At 34.3% G+C, this 25,683-nt stretch overlaps 1 pseudogene; it reads right to left on the minus strand.

Moving 5' to 3' along the window:
* Positions 1-792: 792 nt before the first annotated feature.
* LOC110699529 lies at positions 793-24,404 on the minus strand (annotated as a pseudogene).
* Between the last annotated feature and the right edge of the window lie 1,279 nt (positions 24,405-25,683).

The following is a 25,683-nucleotide window of genomic DNA, read 5'->3' on the forward strand; positions in this document are numbered from 1 at the left end:
TAGAGGAATTCTATAAATCCTTTTGTTAAACTATTACTAATGCCATGTACTCAATATTAGGATTAACTATACAAAACTAATAGGAAACCATAAGTAATAATTATGCATTTACAACACGTCAACACCAAGTGAGATAAATTTGTAAGAAAATCATAGACTAGTAATACATTAAAAAAACATTTTTTTTATTATTATTGTAATCCCTTAAAAGACTTTAAAACCAATATAAAAAGTGCAAAGTTATAGCTCAAAGCATTTCCCTAAATTAAGATCACATTGTCTACTCTATAATATGAAATAAAGCTGTGATTATGGTGGTTACAGTATTACAGTAACAGTAAAACAAATAAAGAAAGCCGTAATAGAAGAAGGTAAATGACCCACCATCCCCACAATATCAGGAAAGGCCAAGGCTTTATTTAGTTCGATTCAATATTAGTGGGAAGTTTAACAGTTCTACGCAAGAAACATGGTGCATCTCTTTTTCTTATCTTTTATTTTTGCCCACCAAAAAGGATCTTTAGAAGAAGAAACTTGGGAGTCAATGGGGCTACAAAACCACTAAGCAGATGAGCCCTCTTGTGCAATGATACTGTCATTCAAAAGGTGTAACAAGTTCCTACTCCGATACCGGGAACAGTATCGAGCAATTCACAAATGGAGTAACAAAGAAATCTCGAACCCCCACCATTTTCTTCCCTACCACCATGAAACCAATGCTAATTTTGGTAGTTGGAAAGCTCCAGAAAACAAGTTAATAAAAGCAAGCTTTATGGTCGACAAATCCGCATGTAGCACAAAACGATACTTCACGATGATTTGTACAAGGATGGGACAGTAAGATACAGAAAAAAAAGATTATCAAATGCTAATACAATCAAGAGTTAAGACAGTGCCTAAGACTTTACAAGGGAGCAAGCACAGAGGTTACAAGTGACAGTAATTTCCCTTTCAGCTAAAAACAATGCTTGTTAGGGAGATGACATGGTCAGTAAAAAAAGTAGCAGAAAAATGGCACAGCCGGTCTGGTTTATTGCACACATATAACATGATTTTTACAGAGTGGTAACTATCGATCTATCTACCTTTTTCCTGTCTCGCTATTTGTCAATTCTTTCTCAAGCTCATCAAATTCCCAGCCACCAATCTCTTCGGATGTGTAATCTATACCGACCTTCCCAAATTCAGACTCCAATTTCGCCAACTCTGCTTCATGGTCATCCACCTGCTCTTTTCCTGCTTTTGAAGGCTCAGTTTGCTTCTTCTCACTTTCCAAACCTTTTGCTGGTTCTATAGATGATTGAGAAATAATTTCCTGGGGTTTCTCACTAGTTGGAGTCTCTGGCTCCCTGCTTGGGGATTCCATCTGCAGAACCGGCCTTTCAATTGAGTCGAATTCCCTTCTCAACTTCTCAATGTCATCAAAAAGCTCCTTGACTTTTGAATCATCTTTCCTGAATGAAATAGAATAAAAAACTCCCACTTGAGAATATTGAAATATACACATTCATAATCAATACATACTCCCATAGTCTGAAAATTGTTAGATTTTCCAGATTCTTCAGGTGTAAGATTTTTTGATAACAATCCATATATATTTATGCTCAAGAAAGTCTGACAAGTTTTACCAAAAAAAAAATATATACCCTTGGCCGTGTGACAATTATTTACAGCGCAGAATTAAGGAAAATAAGAAAATATAACCTTGAAAATTTTCTTTCTTTGGAATACATGTGCTCTTTCATGTTGTCCACTACACTGAAGGTGGTCACTATCTGCAAATAGAGGGAAAAAGTCTCATCAGATAAAGTCTCCCATCTAGGAAAAATATTTATGTTCCTACAATCCCAACAATTCCCAAATTTCAAATAATTTAAAGTCAACACTGAGAAAATCATCAAACCTTGGCCTCATAATCCAGGTATTCCTCCTCCAAATTTCTTCTGGGATTTGAATCTTCATCATCACCATGTGATGTTACCTTAGACCTGTGTCAGAATTACTACACAATCAGAATCCAATTCCCTTTGATCCTCATGGAGAAAATTGTAGGGATATACAAGCAAGAATGGGAGCTAAACAACTAGTGTCAAACATTACCCTCCACTTAAAGACTTGAGATTCTCCACATATTGGCTAATACGACCAATTGAAGGCTCCAGTTCTTTCTGCAGAAACACATGAAAAAAGGGGCTTCAAACTTAAGCAATACATGTGTAATACAATAAACACACTAATAATCGAAGACTGAGCTAAAATAATTTAGTACTTGCATAAGTTGAATGATACTTAATTCCTAGGCACCCGCATGTAAACATAACAAACTAAAGCGCAAAATTACCTTGTACCCAGAGAGAAGTTCAATGGCCAAGTCCACAAAAAAGTCCTCATGTTTCTCCAATTCATCACTTGCAAAAAAGTCAATAAGATATTATTAGTTAATAAACATGAAGAAAGGAACAATATCATAGTAAAAGAAGGGCTTAAGAGGGGAAATAAAAAAAACGTAAAAAGCCACAGAGATAAGGGTGCGCATGGGGGGTGCAGATGCTATGCATTAAACAATGCTCACCAAAAAGAGGACTCGCAAAATAGTCAATTACAGTTTTATTATCTTAAGTAAAAGCATAATTTGTTGAAGGTTTGTGAAAGGCAAAACTTTTTTTAAGCCATGAATTAAGTTCAACAGAATTTACACACATACTTCGCCTGCTTTTCCTTGGACTCCACGAAAGTGCATTGTAGAGCCCAGGTATCTTCAAGAAAATTGATCCATGTCCTTAGTACATCAGCTTCTGCTTTACAAGATCCAACTGATCTAGTAAGCTCTTCTTCCTGAGAAGAATAACAATCAATATGATGTAATGCCTTTTCCTCACAAGATTGTTGAGCATTGGGGGGATTTAACAATAACAAAAATATACTACCTCCGGTCCAAATTACTCGCAACTTTGGAAAATTTTATATCTCACAAATAATACCTCAAAGTTGCGAGTAATTTGGACGGAGGTAGTATATAAATCAAACCTTTGTTTTTAGGTGTTCTAGAATCTGATTGTTAGCCTCATCAAATTGGTCTTTCTCTTCCCTGGAAATTTGAAGACGTTTTTTGAGCAGCAACCAAGGAAACAGTCACCTGAACCACATTTTCACTTAAAGCTGACAGTAAATATAGCATATAAATACAAGAAACTAATATGAAATGGAAACATATACGGGCACTGAAAATATAGGAAGCAAGCACAAACAGTTTGTTTGGAAAGAGGGATTTAGAGGTGGGAAAGGATAGGGTGTATTTTACTTTATTTAGATACAATGTATGGGGGTAAGGAAAATGGAAGGAATTGCTTCCCTTCATAGTTTAAGAAAGAAATCTCTCCAAAACGTATTACATACAAAATATAGAAGGAAGATAGAAACACGGGCCTCAACAACGGGGAAAAGACACTATTATTCTTAGAGGTGTCAAAAGCACACCGACCCGACCCGATCCGAAACCGACCCGAAAAATATCCAATTCAGATTTGGACTCGCGTAGGCATAATAATTTAGTATAACTCAGCTTTAAAAATTTACCCGACCCGACCATATCAGACCCGATCCGATTATCCGAACTGACACCCCTAATTATTCTTACTAATTAGTACTCCCATCTCTACTCCACTGACACTCTCCCCACTCACTTCTCATTTCCCTCTCTTCTAACCTCTCCTTTATGTCTATATCAATACATATAATTCAAACTGCTACCCCAAAATAAAACTTGAAATGAAATTCAAGAATTGTCAGAGAAACTTTTTGAGGAGCGATAACCACCGAACAACTAAAAAGAGCTAGGTAGTCGAGGACGATTTTTAGTGAGAGAGGATGGTCTAGCGATAGAAAATGAGGGATTCAAAAGGTGAACATCAAAATAGTTGAATAAAGTGGAGGTACTGGGGATCTGTCAGTGGATATTCTTCCGCCATTGATGAAGGATAGAGTGGTACACTTGTGAACTGGTAGGGGGGGGGGGGGGAGAGAAAGAAAAAAGTACCTCAAGGCTCAAGCATAGTTCCCTTCCCAATTTCTCATCATACTCCTAAGGAATTTTTCTCCTAACCTCCCCCTCCCCCTCCCTTATCTTCACTTCCCCATTTTTAAAATGCCTATCCAAAGATATCAAACAAGCTGTAAAAGAGACTAATCAAGTGGTCAAAAACTTATTTATTTCTTTTACACCATATTCAAGATTACTAAACGATCAAACTGTAAAGATTCTGTAGGAGTTATAATCATTTGGGTATAATCCACCCCTGTCCTCCATAGACATATTAAGCAAGCACATTTGTAAGAGCCTGGTCTCAATTTAATAGAAAAAGAGAATCTTGTCAAATAACAAAGAGACAGAATTAAACAAAATAAAGATTTTTTTTTTTTCCTGAGAACTGATAATTCTGACAATTTTCATTGCCAACACCTGATGAAGGAATAAGATAATGTTTTATGTCTGGAAATTTTAAGGTTTGGAAATCTGGAGGATGTTTAACAATGAAGGTGAAAATGATAATATTTCAAATCTAATAAACAAACTCGACATATCAGATCCAAGCTGAAAAGTTAAATGCCTGAAACCATCACCCGTAAGCATTTATGAGTATAAAAGATTACTTGTACTAAATTTTAGCAACCCCACCCCTCCCCTCCCCTTCACCCCCACCCCCCAAATAGCAAATAGACACACAAAATCATAAAAAGGTTGAATAGAACATTAAAAGTATCTGAACAAAAAATAAACTGCAACCTTTACATCCATTTCGTTGCAACTATCCACAAATTTGTTGACAAATTATGATTGAAAATACAACTCTTGTCAAATAACCTAAGCAGGTCTCTTTGATAAATGGGTTTAAAACCTCCTTAAGAAAGACGTGTTCATTTATCTTTATTTATTAGAGTACTCATTTTGAACATATATCTTTATCATTTTTCTTTATCAGGTTTTAATTTTTATTTTTTTATAATAACCTTTTTCTTAAACTTGCTGATTTTGTTAAGCTTTCTGAAGTTTTGTAATTCTTAAATATGCACAAATGATAATTACAATAAAAAATAGTCAATGTAAACCTAGTAATTGTTGCTGTAATATTTTATTGTTATTATTTCAAAATATTAGTTGTCGTTGTAGTAGTAGCAACAGTCAAGCACTCCGGTCACTGAATTCTGTTTTTTCTACAAAACCTAAATCGAACAGATGTTTTGGATTAGAGAACCAAAAAGCTCACAAAAGACAAAAAAAAAAAGGAACCTTTTTCAATTCTGCTTCAAGCTCTAACTTTTTCTTCTCAAGTTCTGCAATTTCAGTTCCTAATTCCTGGACAGACAAGAAAATTTTAAGTGAGAGAAATTAGATAGAAGCAAGCAAAAAGTAGAATTCTTTTCCCGATGGTATAAAGTGTTATGATAACTGGAAAAAACCGCTAATCCTCAATTACAGGGTAAAGTGCCACTCAGAGATTCTAATTAATTCTCGTAGATAATATAAGCATAACATAAGGAACTTCACACAGGCAAATGCAAATCTGCATACAAAAGCCTCAAACAGCTAATTAAGAAACAGCAAGATCATTAAAGTCCCCAAGCTCCAACCCCTATAGTGACAGTACCATGCAAAATGAAAAAACAGAAGATGATCAACAACCACTGCTTTGCAGGGCTATAATAAAAAGTACCTTCTCCATCTCACTATTTTCACTTTCTTTAGACACACGAAATTTCAGAGCCTCCTCTTTCTGGGATCTGTCAACATTGGCAAACATATAAGGTCAGTAATCATTTGCTATGCTAACAAATAACCCTTACAACAACATGGTAAGTTCAGTATTTGAGCATGCATAACCTAATAACAACAGAGGAAGAATTTCGACAAATTGGTAACACTTTTTCAGTAAGTGACACAGAAACAAACTAGAAATAAATGCATAAACAAAAACACACCGCACTAGGCTACTTGCATATAATGAACTATTGTGTATGTAATCTTCTGCATGACAATGCTGTCCTATGCCTTTTGTTGTGGAGTATCAAATTAGTGTACTTACCCGTCTACTCGTCAAGAACTTTAATGAGAATAACTTCTATCCTATAGTAGCTTCAGGACCGTTGCAAAAATAATATTTGTATAATTTGCTATTGTATGGTACTTAACTGTCGCATTGCCCTATTCATGTGCTTATTTTGACTGATTTGTTCTAATATAAACTACAAATGTTATTATAAAAATGTTCTTGGAATATTTAAAATGTACAAAGTATATTTTACAATATCAATTTTTTTTGCAAAATTTATTGATATTTAAACATAAAAATGTTCAAAGTTGTGTGTTGGCAATGTGCCAAGTCAAAATTGGATAAGGTATCATAGGTTCCAGAAACTTATCTCAAGGGTCTGTTGTCAAGTAAAAGAGAACAACAGAGTGCATATAACAAAGTAACACACAAAACGGCAGAAAGTGGTACGGAAACATGGAAAGTGCCCATGTCCTCTATGATACTTTTCCATACTGGAAGGTTGAGATCAAGTCAGATATTTCCCATCCTAAGCAAAGGTTCAAGGTGTTCACGTTCATCCATAGGCCCAAGAGTTGCAGTTCTAAGAGGGTCCAAAGAACAGTAAGTTTATGTAAAACGGAACAAAGCCCTGTTCTGTTGCTAATAGTTAGCAAAATCAAATACCAAAGTAACAAAACAAGTCACCTAGGAAACAGAAAAGTACAAACCGATTGGTAAGGATAACTGGATAAACATATGAAAGCATTCACCCTTTTTTGGAAAGTGCAACAAAACGCTGATTAAGGCTTAGTTTTCCTCAGCATGTTAAATAGGTTTCAGACATTTTTTCCCAGCAAAAAGAAGATAAGTTTAGCAAAAATAAGTTGCACATTAAGCTGAAGAGGACCGAGCAATGAATAAACAAGTGGTGAATTCAGGACATTAATTTAATTAAAAAAAAAAAAAGGAAGTATAATGTCTCAAAGTGAGACTGGATTACTGGAATATGAAATTATTGCCGAAATTTGCGCCAAAAAAATAAAAATTTACCAAATAATCTACAAAGAATAAGAAAGAGTAAATTACGAAACATCAGGTACATACTAACATACCAATTCTTACCTGGTATCTAAAATTCGCTTCTCAGATTTTGTAGAAGAATTCGCCAGAGACTCAGATAAGACTTTGAGCTTATCAATCTGCTCTTCAACATGTATAAACATAGCTACATCAGTTCAAACTGTCTAATCTCAACTCAAAAAGCTCACATGACATGCTCTAAAATCAAAAGGCCATACTTTTTTCACTTTTCACCCTCAATTGTTATATTGTGATCAGAGGTGAACATTTAGACTGCATCCCATCTTCAATGAGGATAGCTGTGCATCGAATATTATTGTTCATTTGCTATTTAAACTATATATTTTCATGCAATCTAGGTATTCAAGCTACCATGCAGTGTTCTATAAGGTTAAGTAATTAACAAAAGGCCAAATGGAATCCTTTTAGAAAAAAGAGATGGATTAAAAGAAAGGAATATATAAAGGGCATAAAGCTATGTACAGGGAAAAAGAGAGGAAGAAGGAAAGAGTTAAAGACAGAAAAGTTTCACAATTTGTACCAATGTTCAAAGCCAATCAAAATCTAACCAAAAAATTGCGTATTCCGGTCAAATCCAATAGTTCAGGCATTGAACAGAAAACATTTGTACAGTTTAATCACAGTTTCAAATCCAAATTATAAGGAGAGACCTCTAAATGAAATAGCAGTGCACAAACTGAAGTTGTGAGTCAAGACAAACTATTAATAAGTATTAACTAAAAAACTTTCCGATTCTCTGAAAATAAGTTACAACAATGCCATAAAATAAGCAAGACAATAGTGTCAACAGAGAGCATCAAAAGACTGCAATGAATAGAAAATCACAAAAAACATTTAACAGCAAAAAGATTACACACCTTTTGAGCATGAATTTCAGGGGTGTCTCCGTTGTGTAATGATTGCTTCCTAACCAACAAACCTTCCAGCGTAGAACAAAGGCGGATTTGTGCAAGTGCTTGTTTTAAGCCCTAAAATGAATCATTAGATGAAAATAATGAACAAATATCTTATTGGGACCATATCACATAGCTACAAAAGTAAACAACCTAACATTGCAACACATAAAGCAAAGACCGATAAGTAACTAGAATATGAGAGATCGTAAGCTGATAAAATCTAAACACATACATCTACATGAATATCTCTAACTCGTTTCCACCAAAGCAATGTAGGAAATTTCCATCTTCATTAGCATAAGAGCTAGGCTAATCCACATGCTACATGCTACATGCTACATGCCACATGCCACATGGCCTAACACCAACCCCCAGTACCCTCACAAGAGTCACAACCTTAATAAGCTTACACCAAAACAACAAGCAATATTAAGAAATAGGTAGTCTCACTCCCACCACTAGCAAAATATAACAAAAACATTGAGAGCAAGGGCTCTACTTGAGATCCAAATGATAATATACTTAGTACCATAAGTTTAGAATATTCCATAACTGTTCTTGAACCAAAACCACTCACCAAATTCACACAATTATAAGAAAAAATAAGATAACCACACATATATTTTAAACTACAAAAACCTTGCCTAATGCTTAGATGAGTTAAAAAAAAGTTTACAAACAATCCAAGAATATCTACATGTTCAACTTTCAATTTATATCTTTTTGACAACAAACTTTCAAATTGTCATATTATCAATCACAAATTAATTTATTGTTTTGATTCTTTCAAGTCAAAATCACGTCAAGTACATGAGCGAGGATAAATAAATTCATGAAACCATTTACCTTATTAAGGTGATTGATAGTGGAGGTTGAGCATTTATGCTTTAAATTTAAAACGCATAGCAAGTGTTTTGAACAAGCAAAGAAAAATAGACCCTTTTTTTTGGCTAATTTATATTCTCTGGAATATAAAAGTCTACTCATCTCATTTTTTATTATATGCTTATTCAGCAATAATATATAAAAATTTCTAATAGATTTGTAGCTATAATTACTAAATTCACACCCATCACCCCTATACAACCTTCTTGAAATTTAATGAACCAGTTAAGAGGCCTAGCATGGGCCCAACTAAATTTCACAATTAAAAAAAAAAAGTTATTTTGTGGGAAACTACCTAAGAAGTATTTTACCTTTGTATTTTTTTTTTATCATTTTTTTTTTGGGTTCTACACAACGTAGATACGTAGATTAACAAAATTTTAAAAAAGGGTGTAACCAAAAGGTAGAGAGAATGAGTTAAAAAGTCGATGGGTGAAAAAAAAAGGTATATAAAATAAGAGAGCAAGAATGGAAAGGTGTAAATATTGTAAGGTTAAAGACGCAAGATAGAGGGGCTTAGTTTTAAAAGGCGCAAGACGCACCAAGGCGCAAATGGTTCTTCTAGGCGCGAGGCGCAAGGCGAAGGCACGCGCCTTTTGTATGCAAGGCGCATGTATTTATATATTTATTTCAAATTATTTTTTACTTAGATTGTACTTAATACCAATTAAAAAGATTCATAATAAATTAAATAATGATATATGTAAAACTAAGGTAGTCTGAATTTGAAAAAATGTCCACCATTCTTCAATTTATAACTTAAATCTTAGTTATTTTCCTTGAGGCGCAAAGGCGCACCTTACCAAAGGCGCTTTGAGGTGCACGAGGCGCGCGCCTTCCGTAGGTGACTGAGCCTCGCCTAGCTAAAGAACATTTCCCAGAGCCTGGGAGTGAGGCGCACCTGAGGCGCGCTTTTTAAAACCAAGTAAAGGGGGTGCCAAAAATGATTTCCATTGTTGAAACCATGTCCAAATCCAATCCAAAATTGAAAACAAAATCTAAAATGTCCACGCCGGATTATTCAATGCTGGTTTGCTTAAACAGAATTTATGGGAGTATTAATTATAAAAGATAAAACAGTTAAAATTACCACAGATGAAGTTAGGTTTTCTTTATCTTTTTTCTATTTGGGTATTTGGGTATAAGAGAGTTGATACTTGGTACAATTGACTATGTATGTACCATTTGGGTTACTAATTGGTATGAATACAACGTGGATGGCAAAGGGGAAATAAAAATTCAGTTCATTTGGCACTTCTTTCACTTCAAATCCAAACAACTTGAATCCACATCCAAGATGAAAAGTGCATAAGTCCAATAAAAAAAAATTAATTGAAAATCCAAAATGCATGTTCCATGAAAGTGTAATTCAACACATTAAAACATGGTACATATACACTAAGCAACTTTATTGACTCTATTAGTGTTAGATGACTAGAATCAAATATGTCTGATAAACTTCACACTCATTTCTGCCAGAGTGCCAGCAATATGCCATCCATGAGCTCCAAAAGAAGTCCACTAACACATTGTAACTCTAACTTTCAACTCTCAAGGGTTGCCTCATCAGCAGTTGTCACCGCATAAAGATAAAACTAGGGCAAAAGATATTTTACTAGGTAAATACCTAGTAAAGGATCAAATTTTAATTCAGACCTACACATGGACTTTGTTAGATTTTATCATTCCAACTCAAGCCAAAGCTGACAAGATATATTTCCAACACACTTTAAATCAGAAAATATCTGCAACATGATCCTTCACAATCAAATCCAATTTTCCAACCTTGCTACTAATATTCTGTACCTACATATGGACATCATGATGTTTGGCAATCCCTGATGCTAGAATGATATATCCTTTCATACAAGACAGCATTTACGAATAGATTTGCACTTGTATAATGGTGTTAATAAATACATGAAATAGCCATGATTATGCAAAATATCACTTTTCCCTATTGTATAATATCAAGACTTTACAGATGAGAATACTTCCACTCGCCCTACACTTACAAAGTCATCCCCCAGTCCCCCCCCCCCCCCACCCCACAACAACAACAACAACAACGTCTTAGGCCCAAAATGATTTGTGGTTGACTAATATGAATCATCATAAGGAACCGTCCGATATATAAAAAAGGGACATAACAAGATAATAAGTTGGAGTATAAAAAAGGTGTGTAAAGTGAGAAAAAGAAAGAACATCCAAGTAAAAAAGTAAAAGAGTTTTACAAGAGAGCTAAGAATAAAACTCAAGAAAGTTGTAACAGAGTGGTAAAACGTGCGAGTAAAAAACACAAGGTTCGAGAAGACTTTAACAAAAGAAATCAATACAAACACGAATTGGATAAATTAGTGAAAGATACATGGAAACAAATCATGACAAAAACAATAAAACAGAGAGACAAAAGAACCTTAATCATGACAAAAACAAATCAAAGGCAAAAGAAAAGCACAAGTGACGATGTATCCACACGATTACAGCATCAAAGCTTCTCAATTCCCTCACACATTATCGTACAAAATTAGTGAAAGATAAAGTTTTACAACATATGGAACAGCTACCAATTCTAATAATGGCATAGTATCATGGCAACTAAAATCATTTAACTAAATGCTTATATCACAAAAGATTGAGAGGTGAAAAGAACAAGAAGGAGAAAAAATAAGATTAGAAATCAAGTACCATGTCAGATCATCAGTTTGCAATTGAAAGAGACTTGACAATGGAATACCTCTATCGTAGCAGTAGCAGAATCAGTTACAGGTGGCTGGATAGGACCTTGACCTGAAAGCTCTGGCGAGTTTTTCATCTCATCAAGTTTTTTTCTGAGATTTGAAACTTGATTTTCTACTCTGCATTCATATATATTAAAGTAAAAATCAATCAGCATAGCTTTTTTATACATTAAGAAAATATATATAAAAGGATACACTGAAGAAAACTTTGAAATATATCATGTAATCTTTCCCCAAATAAAAGTATTCTATTTCCAGAGTAATTCAATAGTTTCATAACACAGCCAGTTCTTCTGAGAGCCCATGCATTCATGCACCATTCTACATTGCTACCACTTAAATTTTTCAAAAGGAAGAAAGACTATATTAAAATTACCCAAATGACAGTTGACTTCTAAATATCAGGAATCTTGAGAATGAAAGTAGTAGGTATAAAATAGAGGATGCCAACAGCCTACTCTTTAAAGAAGGTTGTACGGATGTCATAACAATTTGAAACAGCATTAATTTTTCGACCATATAAACTCTAAATAATTAGGAAACAAACCAACAAATATTATCTCCCTAACCTCACACCCCTAAAGGTATTAGTCAAAGTTCAACAGCCGCCATCTCCCTCTGTGCTCTGTCTATCACTTCACCACCTAACTATCTCCTTTAGAAGCAAGAAGCTAACCAACTTTTTCCCTCTATTTCTTCCTTCTTCCTATCTCCCCTCTGCAGACAACTACAACCTCCTTTTTCCATTATAACCAACTAATCACTCATGCCACTCAAAACTGAACCTCTAACGATAATCTCTACCACAAGCAAGAAAAAGGTCTGGTGCAAGGCTAAATGATCAAAGAAAAAAATTGCGACTCTAGCACCAATCTTTCCATCTGCATTTTTCATCTCTTTGGTAGAGAGGGCAATAGTATATTTTAATTGGGGAGTGTCGCAGATTGCATATTTTTAGGTGGGGAAAGCTGAAACTGGTAGATTTGAAGGGGTATACAGAACTCCACAGATTCATAGAAGAAGTTAGGGCAGAAGAGACTAAGAGAAAGGTTAGAATGAGGTGGTGGGTAGGTGGAGATCATGCCGGTTGGGGTAGCAACAAGCCGACAATGATGCCATGAGGGACAGCAATGAAACAAGTTGGTTTTTGGGAAGACTCGAAGAGATGGTTAAAGGCTTGGACCAAAACTTACTTGTATTTTGTTTTTATTTTTCCCTTTTATTCAATTTACTGAATCCATTAGATCAATAATCCAATATCAACCCCAAGGGAAGATGTAGGTTAAGCAGATCCACCTCTGGCATTTCTTTGGTTTTCCTTTTCTACCTAGCAGCACTGACTCACTGAGGATTCAGGTGATTCCAACCCCATATCAAACAATTACTATCCCACCAACCAAATTCTCCCCCTTAGAGTTGTAGAAGCACATGCGCCAAGCACAATAACTTTTGTCACCTTTCGCATTTGTTCCACAGACAATACCCAAACAGCCACCTTGGGGGGAGGACGGAAGAAAAGTGTAACTCCTTAGATCACAGTTAGCAATAAGAAGATTATCAAGAATTACATTAGGAATAAAAAACTAACTAGTTTCCAGCATGCTACATTAGCAGTTTCCAGGGAGTATATCTTAATGGGTATCTAGCCAATTATTATTCAGTATAACTTTCTGACAGGTAGACGAATACGCTAAAAAAAAAAAGGGCAGCCCGGTGCACATTGGTGTCCTCGCTAGGCGAGGGTCCGGGGAAGGGTCCCACACAAGGTATAGGGGGCAAACCTTCCCTTGTCAATTTTGACAAGAGATAAATGCCATATTGCCATCTATCCAGCGAACTACCTATTTACTACTATAAGAATCAAAATAATAAATGAGCCAGTCTAATGCAATGTTAAATGAAAAGCCTGAGTTTATCAACTACCTCAGCAGTTCTGCATTTATTTTCAGCCCTGAAATTGCACCTTGAGCAAACTGTAGCAACTCCTCACGTTTTACCTGCAAAGTAGAAAAATAATGAAAGTAAAACATACATACATTTCCCTGGCATCAGACCCAGGAAGTAAAATATGTAGAAAATCAATATTCTACCATCAGGTCAGCCACTAAAGAGAGCAAGGCTTGTCACTGGTAAAAATTTGTTGTAACACATTAATCAATACATCTAAATCAATCACTGAAAAGAAAAAGGATTACCATCAATCAGCATTCTTACCAATACTTCATCTTCATAGCTTGAGAAAACTTGTGCCAGATCCTGAATACTACTTACTATAGCATGATGGACTTCTTTTCCACCAGTGAGACAGAGCCTGCATTCATTTGCTTTTTATTCAAATTATCTCCGACAACAAGCAAGCAAATTTCATGATCAAAATGCTAGAGCATAAAAATTAAGTTAAACACCAAAATTATATACAAGACAGAGAGATACATGAAAAGCTGGTGATAGAATCATGAGTTCAGCTGATCAAACATGTCTCTGCATAAAGTACTACCTACATGAGAATAATGAATTGTGTCCATAGGGATATTCTTGCAAATATAAGGACAAAGGAAACAATATTGGTTTCTATGTTTTCTATAACTGTCATTAAGAAGGAGAAGAGGCTAAATGAGTTCCACTTGCAGTCTCATGCAAAAGGAAGCCCACAAGCACTTTTGTGAGGGCAGGGGTGGAAGAGGTAGTTATAAGCAACTATATATTCACAAGCAGAACGCTTCACTGGTAATATTTACAAACATGAAATTGACAAATAACTAACCAATCAATTCCAAACCAGATGGAAGCACAATCATTTAAAGCCCTGTGGATAAATTTTCATTGTTTCTGTGATGATGGAAGCTAAAACTTAAGCACTAATATGAGAATTGAAAACACTTCAATTTCTGATGTGCAGCAAGGGCATCCCTATTACCAGCTCAAACATCTACCACCTTCATTAAAGCATCCTGAATGTATAGAGCTCATCACTGCCAAGGGTATAAGATGAGACGAATGATACTGGCATTGTGATCTAGCCCAAATCTGGGTAACATCAAGATCCCTGTGGACAGTAACTTCTCACTTTTCATATGATCACCAAGTTTTCAAAAATTTGACTGCATAGTAGCACGCATAAGTCTTAAGCAATGTAGACCTAGAATCAAAAAATTTCCTCCATATTACAAAGACTCTTAAATCCTCTATTACCCAAAAGTAGACCCTACTCAGTACTCACTATAACATAGGTGTGGATTGGGGTCGCAACAGAGCGGAGCGTTGCTAAAGGAGGTGCGCGCTCTGCCGGAACTTGACTTTCTTTTTTTTTTTTACCAAGAACATGGAAAATATTTATTACATAGCCAAGTCAAACACTCATACACTCACACACACACACACACACACACACACAAGTCTGACACAGCCAATTGAATCTGAGTAACATAGATAGCCTTTGGTTGACACACTAGAACAAAATTTGATCCACTGCTAAAGTTGAGTGCATGTAACATTCAGCCACCAATGAGTAATAGCATCCTCATACTCTCATAGTGATCCTTAATTATTTCAAAATCTTAGAAATTTTCTTCAAAGAATGTCACAGATATTTTCCCGGCAATTCTGTCCTATTCTTATAAATGTAATGCCTAATGGAAGTAATCAAATATAGGCTATCATGATTCAAAGTAGTAAGAACCGAAACATACTTAATCATTCACAAACAGTTCCATTCAGACACTTATTAAATACTGCATAATTTTATATCAATGACAAAATCATAGCTTTGTCTGCATGAACAAAAATTTATCACTTGTGGAACCCAAAAAGATCCTCTTTCTCCAATCATTTCTATCTAGTGCTATATGCAACTGCAATTCTACAATTCCCCTTTCTTCATGTCATATTTAACTCCCTCAATCTAACCCATCTTCACTTGACTCCTTTTGAAATCTCAATTACCCTAATATCTTCATTTCTTTGTAAACTTCATCCTAGATACTTGAAATATTCACAAGCAGGCTATATTCCATGAACACAGGTACGAGTATCCAACACAAGTGCGGATCTGAGTTAAACATGGTAATTCTGAAATTTATGGATATAGGGATTAGAGACACAATCCTAAATTTGAATACATTCAAAAGAATACAGAAATTATATATTACTCGTGATATTGTAAATTTAAATCTAATCTACTCTTTCTGTCACGGGCAGCACAAGCTCTGCAAATTGCGAGTTGGTTGAGGTGGCCAAAGTCAAGCGCTTTTTGTCACCTTCTGTAACGCGCTCAGCACTCCGCCTGACAAGGTCAAGGCGTATTAACCTGCACCTCAATTCACCTGGCACCTAAGGGCTTTTTAAAACTAAATTTATATGCACTTGTAATTAAAGAATAGTACTTCGTACTTGACTTTGGCTTTTCAGTTCTAGATATAGAGCAGATACAAAGCTGGTAAATGTCCGATTGTAATGCAGTATAGTACAGCACATTACACTCACCACACAGTAACTCATAATACAAACAAAAAACAGCTTAATATAGCTTAGACTCTGTTCTCTTCACCTAAAAAAATCAATTTCAATCAATACAAAATAATTTCATTTGCTTCTTATCCAATAAAGATCTATTTTTAAGATTTAAAAATTCATAGAGCACGTCAATAGTGAGTGAGTAACAATTAAAATACATTGGCAAAAATAAGTCCAACTTTGTAAACATCTATATAAATAAATACGGAGCAAGTAAAATAATGTCAAAGTTCAGTTGAAATCAAGTGAAGAGAACAGGCTTTAGTCATGAATTCCTGACTGCTCTGTCTTAATCCTAATATTTTCCACAGAAAATGATGTCTATCCAAATCAATAATACACAGTTTAAATCTAGGAAGAATCTGGGTTGACTTAACTCAAAAGATTTTTAAACTTTCCAGATTAACAACTCACCCAAACATCTCCAAAAGTAAGGAGACCTCTTCCTCACTTGGTGCCTCAAGGATCTGGATCATAAAAAAGGTTGAGCTGTTAACATCTTTCATCAAGAAAAGCAAAGTTCAATAATCTACTGACTTTTGTTCTAAAAGACAACATAAATCCAAGTTTAAAGGAGCTTTTTAGTTCAAGGAGTTAAAAATTAATTATATAAACACACCTAGTCTGAGTTGAATAAGAGACAAGAGGCATATAACAGTTATACAGCAAATTTACTGAGCGCATACCATTGACAGAGTTATGCCCTCAAGAGCCTGACTGTGAAGAAAAACATCCCGGAAGTTCATAGGTTCATACTGATCATCAGAATCATAAAACAGAACCTGCCCATTTACAGGAAGCAAGACAGTCAGAATTGATGCTCAAAATGAATACACAATAATACTATCACAACTCAACATAAATATAATGGATTGAAATATACAAATACCAGTAAAAACACAAGTTCAAGGGTATAAAGCAGAAAATTCACAAATTCTTGAAACTTGAAAGGATGTATGTTCTGAAAAGTTAACCATCTGAAATACAAGGTCAAGCCTTTATGAACAATTACACCGCATTACACACAAAGAGAACGAGGTTAACAGCATTACACTGATGCAAGACTTGATAAACAGGGTGGGTAAACCAAGGTTAACATTGCAAGTATTAGTTTAGCATACAAGAAAGTGACTAGACTTACAGTTTAAGAGAAAATAATGATACACAATGTAACTTTGATTTTTTATCTACCAAAGCAATAACATATAATGTACTTATCATGAAGAAACAATTCGAGAAATCAAAGATGACCATTATATTATACTTTAAAGATAAGAATATATTCATCAATATAAGAGATGGAAGAACCAAGCTTCAACTGGACCAAGCACAGGACTAAATAGAGGTTTAATATAAAAAATAAACAAAGAGATAAAAATAGAATTAAATAAATTAAATAAAAAAGGGCTATTCTACAAAGGAACCGGAGTTAGAAGGGAAAGAAAGAAGCATGCCCTCAATTTGCAAGCCTATATATAAAAACCCCACATTCTTGTAATCAGCATTAATTTAGTTGGGAATAAGGAGTATAAGGGAAATAAACCTATGTAAAAAAAATAAATAAATAAATAATAATAATAATAATAATAATAATAATAATAATAATAATAATAATAAAATATAAATAATTATAAATAAAATATAAAATAAAAAATTCCAAAATTATATTAAAAAAAATAATAAAAAAAACACATTGCTCCTTTGAAGAGCTGAACCCAGGCAATCAGGCTGATTGACAAAATTTGGTCAATCAGTCCTGGATGTGGGCCCCACAATGTACCATATAATATTATTGTATTCAATTGTAAGGATAATGGTAACGGACGGATTTGTGCCGTTAATGTGGGCCAGACAACTTGGCAGCTTCACAAAGTTTCAATAAATTTTATAATTTTTTTTTTTAAAAAAATTCAGCAGAACCTTTTATCGCTTTTGCTAAAGAACAAACGCCATTGTCATCCCATTTCTAATTTCATTCAGATCTAATGGCCGATCCTTCTCATTTTTGATTATCCAATTTGCGTTGAATTGACATTTAGAGATCCGTCTGCAGTGTAGGATAACCCAATTGCAGTGATGCGATACAAATTGAAGTTCAACCCTAGTTGAAATTCAGTACCGCAATTGCATAAACAGAAAGACGCGATTGTTGAATGGCAATTGAGTTGTATGAGTACCCAATTGCATGAAACCAGAGCTGAATTTGTGCTGTCGGAGAAGAATAAAGTGACATCCAAATTCAAACTGATGTCGGAAAATATGATACAGGTGACAATTTAATTTTGGGGAAGGAGTGAGTTTGGTAAAGTGAATAAACGGCAGATAATGGCGTTAATGCGTTGACCATATGCATCGTTAGTCAGCAATTTGGAGTTAAATTTTCCGAAGTAGCACCATCCGTGGTAAGTTACGTAGTTGTGCGTAGCATTTTGCTCAAATTACAGAAATTGCCACCTGATGTGCCTGTTAAGTCGATCAGGCTGATGGTCTTATATTTCCTCCTCCTTTGAATTCTCTTGCAAAACAATACTACCTCCATCACTCACCGCTTTACCAATTTTACCATTTAGAGATGTTTTAAAATATAACCAATTTCTTTTTTGGGCTAGGAAAACATCTCAATTCTCAAGTCACCTACTTTTATTCACATTTCAATATTAAATTATAAACTACCTTTCATCACATCTACTATTTCCATCTCACAATTAAAACAGTACCCACAATCTTTAACCATATACTTCCTCTGTTCTTTTTTTAATCGCAACGTTTGGAATTTGACACTAACCATACATACTCCTTTCACCTTCTACTGTGATTTATAAGTTGGGAAAAATATATTCATGAGGAATCATGTTAGATACATCTCAATCTATACTTTCTATTTTCTAAATATCAACTTTTTATAATTCTCACTAAAAGATATTAAAGATACTAAATGTGCAATGACAAGCATGAAACCCTCAATGTTACAATTATAAAAGAATAGATGAAATATACTTTTTCTCAATATATTCTTGTTCAATATATAGCCAAGACTCCAAGAGTGCCATCTAAAGCCCTTGTCTCTTAGTGTTTGTATCATGTACAACATAGGCTAATTTATAAGTCTTGAATTTTCACTTTGTTCTACTCGAGTAGACAGGTGAGAAGGTTAAAAAGGGGAAGCAAACATTGAGGGTTGTTTGTACTTGTATAATAATTTGAGGGGCTAGAAAAGGAGCGTGACGAATGTAGCTTACATAATACTAGAGGACTTCTGTTAGAATGGGATCATGTAAAGTTCAAATATCAAGTGTAATATTATAAGAACTTTTTGAAATTAACTACAGTCTGTAGAGTTCTACAATAACTACCTTTCACATACTCTTTCTCGTTTTTCGTCATATTTAAGGCAGCACGGCCTAAGAAAGCATGATCAATTCCAACCATTAAATGAACACCATTTTTCCAAACAAGGGTGAGCAGGAAAAGTGCTAGAGTCTAATCAGAAAATGTAAGGATAGAAAAATGGTGATGGCATCTGGCTCCAATGGTCAACTTAGATTCACACGGTGATAAATTCAGGGACAATTTAGGGTTTTTAAAAGATTAAAATATAGATAGTAATTAACAAGAACAAGTCAGAGAGAGTTATATCATAGAAAAAAGAAATCTTACCAAACAAGTTTCATTCCAAATCTATACCAAAAGTACTTTTTGACAAAATTTCCAAAATTTGCACACATCTTAAAACAATGTGAATGTAACTATATATACATGTGGCAATCATGAAGAAGTGAGGGACTGCCTCACAGTCACACCTACACTCCTCATACCTCACAACTGCGCTACAGAAGACTATAGTTAGAAAAGAAATATATATATATATATATATGTGTGTGTGTGTGTGTGTGTGTGTGTGTGTGTGTGTGTGTGTGTGTGTGCTAGCACAGATTTACTTACCAAAGATGGTTTCCTTGCATTATCATTGGTTTCATCATATTCAAGATGCTGCTCAAGAGTCATTACAGTATCTTCAGTCGAATCTCCCGATAGCTTCTCAATTTCTTTTAAAAGATTCAACCATCTCCTCAACAGCTGAACTCTTTCTGGTCCTTTGCAGCTGACAGAGGCCTCCTCCAATCTCTTGACAGCAAGCTTAAAGCTTTTATGGTTCCGAGTTCCCTGAAATTGAGTTTTATTAGAAGATTTAGAAAGCCTTCAAAGCAAAAGATTCAGAAACTTTAAACAGGTAAATTATACTTAAGACAATAGTATATGCTACACAAATAACCATTTGTTATCACAGAAACAACAAGTAAACTCCAATCACCCAATAGGATCCCACTTCAATGAAACAAAGAACTTACACAATGACATCTTCATTGTTTTGAGGTAAACAAACCAAATTTCAGATACACATAGGAGTACATATTGAGTTTATAAAATGTTAAACCTTTTATTTATCAGATAGAGAAAATCATTAATCAAATTATCAGCCTTTACAACAGTGGTGTGGGTTATAAGTATTAAAATCTATGCACCTCTAAGTTTAATAGAAAACAAAGTATTCTTGTCTAATTTCACAGAAAGAGTATCTTTTTAAACAAAAAAAATGGAACATTTGTCTGCAAAGCTCCATTTTTGTGTGCTCCCACCAGTTGATTAAAGACCAATTGCATTACAGATAGAGTTCTCTGGCAAACAATCCTCGCATTACGGACCTGAATTTGATGGGCAATGCACCAATGTTCACAATGAAGAGATATATCATACTCTCTAAGATTAATTGTCAAATACTAGATGAGGCACTTTTTGAAACAATGACATATTTTATTAAAAAAATTAGTACTTTAAAAGCAATAAAAGTTTGACTAGCACTACCTCATCTAAATATCTTCCCATATTTCTTCATCTATGGGACCCACATTTCAATTTTCTCCCAAGTAACTTTTGTTCTGTGAAGAATTTTTTGTATTTGAGATTGTTTTTACAAAAACCTCACTCTAAAATTCACACTTTAAAAGGTTTAGCTACAATGAGCACTCAAAATTGAGTGAGATTACATCTAACATGTACTTTTCTTTAATTTTTAAATTATTGATTGATGTGCAATTGAAAATCTAGGGTTTTACTTAAGTTAACTTTATACCCATTTTTATTTTAAAAATTAGGGTTTCAATTTGGGTGTTTTTAGTTCATTAAAAGGTTTGCAGATTATGGTTACTGGATAGAAATAACTAGTTTATAATTGATGATTGAGAAGAGTATTGAATAAGGGAGACGTTTGAATTTTCAATGAATGAAAACTCTAATGTTCATATTTTATATTTTTGTTGTGAGGCAATCATTATATTTGATTTCTAATATTATTGTGCTGAGCATCGTGAGAAAAAAAGAACATATTGATGATAATTATGAGTGGGAAATGAGTGTTGAAGATACTGAAAATTTAAGAAAAGAAGAAAATTGAAGTGAGGAAGGAATTGAACGCGGATATTAAGAAAATGGAATAAGGATGATGAAGACAATATATAGGAGCATATATGACATTTCAAGTGGTATAAAATAGATGGAGGTGAAAAAGTGGAACCCTTAGAAGGAAAAAAGTGCTACAAATCAATATTTAGGGGGTAGAAAATTTTGGTATTTGCATTATGTGTTAGTAGCGCTGAATAAGAAGATAGTTAATTAGAAGGAGAGCTATATATATTTAGCTAACTAGAGACGATGAATATTGTGAATTATAGAGAGAGAGCCTTGGAAGAGAATCCACCTCTGAAAAGTGAAATTATCCTTTACTTGTGATTTTAACTTATATCAGCTAAATGCCTCCTCCTTGCTAAATTCTTTCATTTAATTACTTAAATCAATCCATAGCTATGCAAATTCATATAAAAATGTCACACAAACCACGATTAGGTAATGTTACCGAAAACTTTTGTTTTTTCAAAAGTAGTTTATATCTGTCAATCAATCAATCAAAGCTTTAATCCAATAAGTGGGGATTAAGACCAATGACAAACAGTGTAAAATTTTGTCACATCCCATGACATGAGCCAAAATGATATTTTAAAAGTAGTTTGATTAAAACAAAATATAAACAAAAGTTTAATATTGAAATACCACATGACTATGTTATTGATGTATTCATGTACCCGCTTTTATTTTCACACTTTTCAGATAAGACACCACATGAATACTAGTCAAGATTCATGGTCTAACTATAAGCTCTTCCATCGGAGTACGTAGTTTCCAACAAAAATTACTACTCCTTATTCATTATTTTGAGATGCGACTATAATTACGCAAGTTAGCTTAATGCGGTATTCAAGCAAGCACATGCACTCATTTACACACCAAAATAGATTAAATTTTTAAAAGCAAAATGCGTAAAATCCAAAAGCAAGTTTGAAAAATATGATTAGTTCCTAAACAAGAATCTTACTTGTGATCAACATTAAAATCCAAAAGCAATCAACATTAAATATTTCACCACCTTTAGGGAAGTAAGGGCCTGTGTTGTTCACATAATTTTCTCTTATTTTAGGTCTAATAAATTCAGTTAAGATCACAGGAAAAATAAGATAAGGGTTACCCAAGTTTAATTTACAACTTAAATAAGTTCTAATAAGTTCAGATAATAGGTTCGGTTAAGTTCAAATAAATTCAAGTAAGTTCGAATAAGTTCATATAAGTGAAAAAAAGGTGAATATAACACATCCTAAGAGTGCATTAGGTTTCTCATCAATAAACATCCTTGGATTCATGTAGAGTTAAGAAAATGCCTTCGCTTTTCTAGTCCACCAAAAAAATTAGTTAATGTCATTGTGAGCCCCAGAAGACTTGCATTAAAATAATGTTGTTTATAAACTTTCTGTTATTCTCTATCCTAGTTCATTTTGATGTTGTTGTCTACTTAACTCCATTAGTAGCTAATGTGCTGTTAATTATTTTAAAAGATTAAAACTTATAAAATAAACAAATAAATAATAAAAACTTAAACAAGAACAGGCCCTTACTTTAGTATGTGCCATTGTTGGAGCTTGTTGTATAGATTTACAATAAACATATTTTCACCAATTTCCACCCTAAGAGCCTAAAAATGCCTATTTTAAAACCGATACCAATAGCAATTTGCTTATATTCGATTATCGAAACAAAAATGGTTAACAAAAGGGTTTCTCCTCCATCAATTTTCAGCATATTCCACATTCTTAATCCAACGAAAGTTGGCTTCAAACAATTACATTCACTTGGACTCAAATAGGCTTAATTTCCAACAATACAATCAACGTCACGAATCACCATTAACAAAACATAACCCCAATGGCTTCACAAAAACAACAAAAATGTTTACCAATTCAGCACTAGGGCCACACTAACCCGAACTCAGGTAGAACGAGAAGGTGCTACGGTATTGTGGTATCTTATAGACTCATACAATTATAATGTTAGTATGTGCAAAATTTACCAAAAATTGATGATACACATTACGTGCAACAAATATTTTCTTTCCTAATCACATGCATTTGTCTCTTTCTCTCTCCATTTAATACTCACAAACAAATTTTGTCTAGGAGCCCGTCTCAAGGCCTTTGTTGCACATAGTATGAAACGGAGGTAGTACAACTTTACAAGTATATTTAACAGCAGTGCTTCGGATAATTCCGGTCCTATATGCCTTAAACAAACATCCAGTATCGAAACACACAAATTCAATAACCTAAGAAGTGAAATTTCCAAATGCTGCACTAATTAAAAATAACATACAAAAATCACCAACACATTATCATTTAAATAGCTAAGAACTCCAATAAAATGCAATTGACAGAAAAAAAAAAAAAAAAAAAAAAAAAAAAAAAAAAGTGGGAAAACTAACAATACGATCTTGGAGGAGCTTGGCGCCTTCAGCAACAGCTTGACCAGCATGCTGAACGACAGAATCGGCGTAATTTTTGACGGTGCGAGTGATATTGTTCTTGTTTCCAACCTCCACTGCCCTGCTCACCGCCGTCCTCAGCCACGACATTTTTCTTCACCAAAATGATCCGAATTTCTTCCAGAAATCGTTAATGGCGGTTACCAGAGAAATCGAATTGAAACTTTACGAACAAATTGGGGGATTTTGTAGCTTTGATTTGTAAATTCGATGATTAATTAGGGATTTTGAATTGTTGTTTGAAGGTCAAAATGGTGGTTTTGGTTGAGAAAGGAGAGAAATTGGGGGAATTTTTGGAGAAATGAGACAATTTCAGCGTTTTCCTTCAATTGACAAATGCGAATCCCCGACCCGTTTGAATGCGGGTTTTTGACTTGGTTTTACTCTTTGGCGCTCCTATTTTGGACCCAAATTGTTTTTGGTGGCAAATTTGTCTATTTTTTTAAAAAAAAATCAAATAAATATTGTGCTTTGTAGCTTACTCACTTCCAACTACGGATGTCAGTGGGGCGGGTCAAGTAGGAGACCCGCCCCATTCCCGTCCCAATGGAGCGGGGATGGGTCTCGGTTTGGCGGGTGGTGGGGCGGGGATGGGATAAAAACCATATCCGCCATGGGTGTTGGGGCGGGGGTGGATTTTAAGTTGTACCCGCCCCACCCCACCCGCCTCACTTCGTACCCGCCCCATCCCCATCTCATACCCACATCTATATATCTTTTAAAGCAAAATTACATACTTTTATTCTATTTATAAAATAATTACATGAACTACAATATTAATTATAATACTTTGTATGACACTTATATTATAGCACAAAAATATGTATAGAATGTTTTATTTTATAATTCGTATTAATTATGTAAGATTGTGTATTTGAGATACGGATATTATGTGGATCTTGGGTGGGGATTAGGCAGGTCTTTGGTGGGGATTAGGTGGGGATGGATATCCAAGTGGGGGTGGGGCGGGGATGGTTTTGGAGTTGCACTCGGTAGGGCGGGGATGGGGATGAAAATTAGACCCGCCGCGGGAATGGGGATGGGGATGAGGATGAAAATATTAGGTGGGGATGGGGATGGGGATGGGAAGGCCAACATCCACCCCGCCCCGCCCCATTGACATCCCTACTTCCAACGTTATTTTTTACTCCGTCTAATTTGACTTTTACGCTATTTACACACTCGTTTTTGTCCTTTTTTATGATCTATACCTAAGATAAAACATACTCATATAAGATTTTACTTGAATCGTTTTAATAAATTCTATCATAATATCTACTTCCTCCATTTTTATTTATTTGCAACACACCACTTAAATAAGCATTTAAAAAAATATATTAGACTAATGGACAAATTAATGTATTAAAAAAAATGGACAAATTAATTAACAAAAGGAAAAATTTGTCAAAAATAATGCAAATTTTGGGTGATGGTTAACTTTAAACAAGACAACAAGTTATCCATTGTACATGTCGTCATATAAAAATTTTGATTTAAAAAATAAATAAATAAATAATTTGTCTAATTTAAAAAAAAAAAAAAAAAAAAAAAAAAAAAAAAAAAAAAAAAAAAAAAACTCATTCTAAGTTCAGTTGCCT

Source organism: Chenopodium quinoa, unplaced genomic scaffold (genome assembly GCF_001683475.1).
Source record: "Chenopodium quinoa cultivar QQ74 unplaced genomic scaffold, ASM168347v1, whole genome shotgun sequence".
Lineage (NCBI taxonomy): Eukaryota > Viridiplantae > Streptophyta > Magnoliopsida > Caryophyllales > Amaranthaceae > Chenopodium > Chenopodium quinoa.